This window comes from Cariama cristata, unplaced genomic scaffold (genome assembly GCF_000690535.1).
Source record: "Cariama cristata isolate BGI_N322 unplaced genomic scaffold, ASM69053v1 scaffold34807, whole genome shotgun sequence".
Taxonomy (NCBI): domain Eukaryota; kingdom Metazoa; phylum Chordata; class Aves; order Cariamiformes; family Cariamidae; genus Cariama; species Cariama cristata.
The window spans coordinates 4,804-11,461 of record NW_009625691.1 but is presented as its reverse complement, the minus strand read 5'-3'; positions in this window follow the sequence as shown (position 1 = coordinate 11,461).

Here is a 6,658-nt window from a genome sequence, read left to right as displayed (position 1 = left end):
TGCTGACAGCTCCACTCTCTCGTCTCTCCTTTACTCCCTCTCTCCTTTCACAAACCAGAGTGTGCTGCTGCCATAAGATTAAAGTTCACTGTCCCAACAGAAAGTATATTCTTCATGACCAGGGCAGTGAAATTCAAGTTTATCTACACTGCTGTAAAGTTTAAAGCCATCTCCATTCAGCATAAAACAATTTAAAAAGCAAGCTACCTTTCAGTAAGTCATTATATATCCATAAGTCAAAACACCCTTACAGCTCACTGTCAGACACTGGCTTTAAGGCGGGCCGTGGCTTTGACAGTTTAAGTCAAACACAATACTGAAATAAATGTGAAGAGCAATTATTTATCTTTTAAAAAAAGCCCTTGTAAGTGAAGAGCTGCAACATCTTGCCTAGAAAGATCTCGAAAATCTCTTGTACTACATTAGAGTTTTTTTAAGCACATCCTGTGGGCTTACATACTGCTACAACATTGGACAGCCTGGTAAAAACAACTGCACAAAGCCACTATCAAGAACAAACCACCATCACTTCATTAACTTGTTTTATAATTGATAAGTTACTTTCACAGCTCAAGAAAGGACATAGAGCAATGCAACACATGTTTTAGATTGATTTTAGAAATCCATTATGAAGAAGGCTTAACTACTCCATAGAAAATTTTGTAGTTACATTTTTGGCTCAGCTAGACAAGGACAAACTGTTTGAGATTTTCATGTTTCTTTAGTGTCCAATTACGTAACAGAAAAACCTCTATCGACGCCAGATAAATCCTTGTTGCACACCAAATACTATATTTATATGCAAGTACATCATCATAAAAAGCAGGCTGACAGAGACAAAAAAGTAGGAAGTAGCAGTTTGCGGACCATGGAGCATCCTTAGTTCTGAAAATATGTTAAAAATTACCAAAAGTAGCAGTGAAGCCTATTTCATGGCTTCTACATAAATGTCCACTGAAAGGCAAAGCATCTTCAAACATGACTGTGAGAGTTTAGATTCTCCCATGTTGGATGTCTTAAAAATGGTTGCCCAGCATATCATACAAGTAGCAAAATCAGAACTACAATAATGACTTCCCAAGAAAAATAATCCACCAATATTAATAAACAAGCTTCTTTCAGCACTGTTTGAGAGATCTGGTTAGGAACAGCATGAAGGAATGGTAAAATCATCGAAGAGCTTAAAAACAGACTAAATGCTGACATAATTATACAAATATACTCCCAGCTGTCAAACAGCTGACAAGAAAGAAAACATTCTGGGCATTCTCAGTGGTTCTGTGCAATTTTTAGGTAAATTCTCTTTTCTTTCTATTCATCAGACAAATACACTAAAATGACTGTTGTGGACAAACAGTTGTTTGCATGAGCAAGGGGATGAAGTCACAACTCTGTATTACTGGGTACTGATCCAGAGCTATAATTTCCACAGAACAAAGGCCAAATCCACTTATATCAAGATAAGAATCAACTTACTTATCTTGTGTTCTTCTCTTATAAATTGAATGATTTGCTATGGTCCAGCAAACCCAGTGAAATTTAGTGCCCAAAATAACTTGGAGTTGATACAATTCACAAGTCAAAGCAAGAATGGTACTACAAAGATAGATCTGTGTTGTACTTTGTTTTTAAGAAAAGGCCAGAATCACCTTAGGCAGCTATGACATTATATATAATTACTTACTATAGACCTGTTTAAAGGATTCACTCCTTTCAGGTGTCAACATAAACAAAACAGGAGTATCACCTTCTTATTTTAACAAGCTTCCCGTAAACTAATATGGATTCAAATGTTTTCTCAAACTGGACTAAATTATTTTTCACATTCTGTTATTAGCTATGTTATACAGCACATCTCAAGGAAATCTCATTTCTCAGAAGTAAAATTGTTAACTTGAACTTTAAGAAATAAACCACAAATTCTCAGGAGTGTTAACAGCAGTTGTGCAGCCTGGTTCCCCAAGTACTGTCCTGAGGTTTACTTTTGAAATGAGTAAACTTCAAATACAAACCTGCTTACATTCCCAATAAATATTTAACGGAAATTTTACATGATGCACTGCGGTGCTAAAAGATAAAACTGCAAATAATCACATTTGAATATTCAACATTCAAACAACTTAAGGACGTGTCTTCACCATTAAAATTATCAAATACATAAAAAAGCTCCGATCAGTGAAGCTTCAGAAAATAATTTGCTTCTACCACCTCATGAGACAGTTACTGTCTAAAGTAACAACCTCAGAAACATATAAACCTAGATCTTCATTATTTTCCTCTTAGCTGCCTATTCAGCTAGACTATGTGCTGCTACCATTGTCATACCTTACTGAAAATTAATCTTAATCAGTACAGAGCAAACATCTGTCCTATGTGTAATGAAATAAAATAGTTTCCCTCCTGCCCCATCCTCAAATAACAAATGATACAATCTGAAACAAATTCTAGAAGCCAATTCAAATATAACCTTTAAAACAGTATTACTCAGGTAAGGACAAAAATTTATGCCTTTAAACAGTACTGAACTACACCCACCCCTTATTGCTCACTGCTATAATGCACCTTGATACCACAGGAGGTATAATACTTATCCGCTGTGCCTCCGTTTCAGATAGTATTACATGCATCACCATTTACACATTTCTTTGTGAATGTGAAAGTGGGGAAAGTACACAAAAGCCCAGTTAAACAAAACCAGGAGACCTTCAGAGTGTTTTGCGTATCAGAAGACTAAAAAAAATATACACAGTGTTCTGCCTAAACACTAAGTTCATCAAAGTCATTCAAACAACAGTAAAAGACCCAAGCTTCTTTCCACCAAGGAATGTATTTTCATCCTTTACCAGAGCCTATGACTCTGCTTTCCTTCTGAAGGAAAGCAAAATGCATAGCACACGACTCCAATCTACAGCCTCTACCACAGCAAAAAGATATTTTAGTACACCCTCGTTCATACACTAATTTTGCATACAGGGTTGGGGATGGTATGGTATTGAGAAAAAATAGGAAAGCAGGCTTTCTGATTGACTTTTCTTACAGACAAGAACATGTTGATGCACAGAGTTCAGGAATGAAGGTGTCAAAGTGAAGTAAACATTGTTCTGAACAGGCAATTTCCCCCAGGGTCATCCTTCTGCACTTCCCTGGACTCCAGAGTGGTTTGGATCAAACCAAGGCTGAAGTACACAATGGACAAAGTGCAACATTGACCTCTTACAGCCTGCTTCAATTACTCAACTGCTCTTCACTGTAAGTGCAGTCAGTCCTAGCATGTTAAGCATACATGTGCAAACACTCAACAACAGTTGTTGAACTCATAGCCCTTTAAAAAAAACTAAAAGTGCATTAAAAGTCAGAGCTTCCATCAACACTTTCTAAAGTTCTATTTATTAGCCTTGGGAAGCCACAGGAGTTAATGCTTGTAGCCCTCTTCCTGTTCAGTTCTGTAAGAACTCTGTAAGAAAAGTTTAAAACATTTAATCTTTGTCAATACTTAGAATATTCTGCAGTGACTGGGAGGAACATAGAAACAATGTATGTTCAGCTTGCCTTTCTTTGGGTCAACTGCCCTTCCCCATTATGTAGTTATCATGCATTATTAAATTTCCATTCTTATTTATTTTGTTGTATTTCTCCCAGTTCTCTTCCTGAGAATGTCACTTTACAGAACATATGAAAACATAGTCCGAGCTTTTTTGTTAATCTGTTAGAAAGAGCAGTTATTTCTCTCCTCCACCTCTTCCCAAATTCACACAATAATGTTTTCATTTTATCTTTACAAACTCTTTACAATTGTATTGATCAAGTGCTACTTTTCCCCTTTCTTACTGTAACTTTTGTATTACTGTTTTGAATGTTACACCCCTCAAAAACATACACATTTCCTTAAGCTTTTCCACTCTTTATTAGGGGCACTTAACCCACAATACCCCAGACATCTTCTACATCCACAGAGTCCCCAATAAATAGTTAGCCACCGCCACGCATGGACACTTGCATGTGCATGAACAGTGATAACCACTGTTGACTCCCTCCATTTGCTGCTCTCCCAACCAGCAACATCACACACCAATTTCTTGAGTAAACTTCTGTCCTGATTCTCTCTTCCCTTCTTGGAAACTGCTGTAAGGCTGTGGCCAAGTGCTATGACATTCAGGCTTATCTGTCTCAATCCCAATTGCTCTTCTCATCAGGGGAAAAGGCTAGCAAGACAAAACTAAAATATCCTATGCATTGAATCTGACCTAGACTATCAGCTGCATCATGAATGGGCATACATCTTTTCCTCATTTGTATTTACAACAGTAAGGTGTCTGTGCAAAGACAATTTCTCCTCTCCTCATCCCAATTTGAGCAGAATCTGCTACAGTCAAATTCTCACAGATGGAATTTGTAAGTTGTAGGATCAAAAAAACATATATAATTAAGCAAAGTAGTTTGCGATCTGTACATTTTAAATTGTTTCGCAAAATAAAAGTCTGTATGCAGAGGCTTGTATGAGTGAGAATAAGTAAGGTAGCCTGGCCGATATTAACTACTGAGTGGTTCCTCTAGGCAGGCCTAAGTGGAAATGTGAAAAACTTACAGTTACACTTTAATGACTTAAATTGCTCTTGGAAAGACGTACCTGCTTTTAATTTCATCGTTCAAAGTTATTGCTGGTGTAACCAAACAGGAGCAATGAGATTACACCAGGAGTTATCTTAGCACAATATGAATACAACACAATCTCAAAAAGATTTCATTTTTTTTGTAACAGTGCTTATTAAATGCACTTTTTTTTTTAACTTAAATCCAGAAGGTACAGGAGAAACCCCTGACAGCTTAATTTTCTCTCTCACAATGATTGATAGGCTTATACCTTATGATAGTTATATATAGTATGATAATCTTCAAAAAAGTTGCTCGCATTTTCCACATTTACCTAATTACAACCCCTTGATATATGTCCCTTTTCTCTGTCTTGTAAGTAATCAGAGATTTATTAACGTTAAATCTAAAGTTGGCAAAGGAATACATTATCTGATTGAGGTGGAAATTTAATGGGATCTCTAAAATATGAACTATATAGTAAAGAAAAACAGAATATATATTCAGAATTATGGTAAATGAAAGCAGAATTGTATTTTTAAATGCATTTTTTAGATTAATGCTATTATTTTACAAAAGACAAAGTACTACTGCAATTTTATCGATATCGATGCAAGTTTGTAGGTGTTTAAAATCAAGATGTTCTGTATCATTTCTTGCAGGTAAGGACATTCTCTTTATGAAGTTACCTAGACAGATGGCTGAAATTCAATGACAGAATTTGAAATGCAAATCACAATGATATAGACAAACAGGAATTTAGTTTTAAAAATAAAAACAAAAAAAAATACCAAGAGTGAATCAGCAAGGTAAACATGTCTGTCAGTATATTAGATACATACTCCACTATCTGGGAAAATCCCATGAAGCATGCCAACACAGTTCTTTCTACCCACAAATATTAATGACAAATTCCTGTACAGAGAAAAAAGAGCAAGTTAGAACAATATAAAAAGGCCAGTATAAAGTAAAAGTGGAATACAATTCCCCAAACAATTCTTATTTAGCATTCTTAATCCAGATTTTAGAAAAGTAAATGAAAGGTAAGATTCGTAAATTTCCCTGAAAAATAAGATTTTCCCAATGCAGTGATACCATAAGATACCATAGCTTCTTTCAGAGACAGAAAAGAATATTTTGCAATAATACTCAGCAACACCTGCCACAAGCCATGACCTGTTAGCTTATCTATACTGAATTGTTTTCAATTAACATCATATTCACAAGTCTGACCACAATAACAATGAAAAAGTTAACATAATAATCTTGTCCACCAAATCATTTTGCTTCAAAGTTCCTGCTTATTCTATTAGAGATGCAAATAATTGGAACTGATTAAAAACTTCAAATGAAAGAGACTGTTTTCTCATCACTGTTTAACTGACAAAGCACACCTCTAAAAATATTCTTTGCACTCAGTAAAATTATAACATGATCAAGCGCCAGAAGGCTACAAGTTATACTTCATCTTTCTCACAGATCATTATTAATATTTCCACAAGCTATAGCCACATTTTGTAGGAATCTTACCCCTCCCTGAATTGGAACAACAGCTTCTATTACAAGCTAAATCTCTGCTTTAGACTCACGGAGCCAGAAAAAGGAAAAAAAAAAAAAAAAAAGCCCCACAGGCAAACAGCTTGGTTATTTTGTTTGTAACTACTGATTCAAATGGCAGGCTATCTTCCCTTTCAAAGAACTAGAAAAGAATCCCTAAATTCTGATGTTCACTTCCCACTGCTATGTCAGAAGTACCTCTGTAACCCGCTAGCACATGATTAGCCACATGGTCCTTCAAATGGGTGGCTTACAGGGGCATAATGAACCAACCAACTACACACCCCTGAAGTTTTTACTGCAGCTTCTAAAGAAAGACCCAGTTTGAAAACTGTTGACTCATAGATAAAATAAACTTGATAACCATGGAACTTATGTTCACAGGAAGTCTCAAAAGCTCTACTCTCTAACATTAGAAGTAGACTTGGGAACTTGGTAAAGCCTGTCAAGTAACTATTTATTTCAGAAACTTCATTATTTCAAGACTTCGCTCACTAGATACAGGATTTTT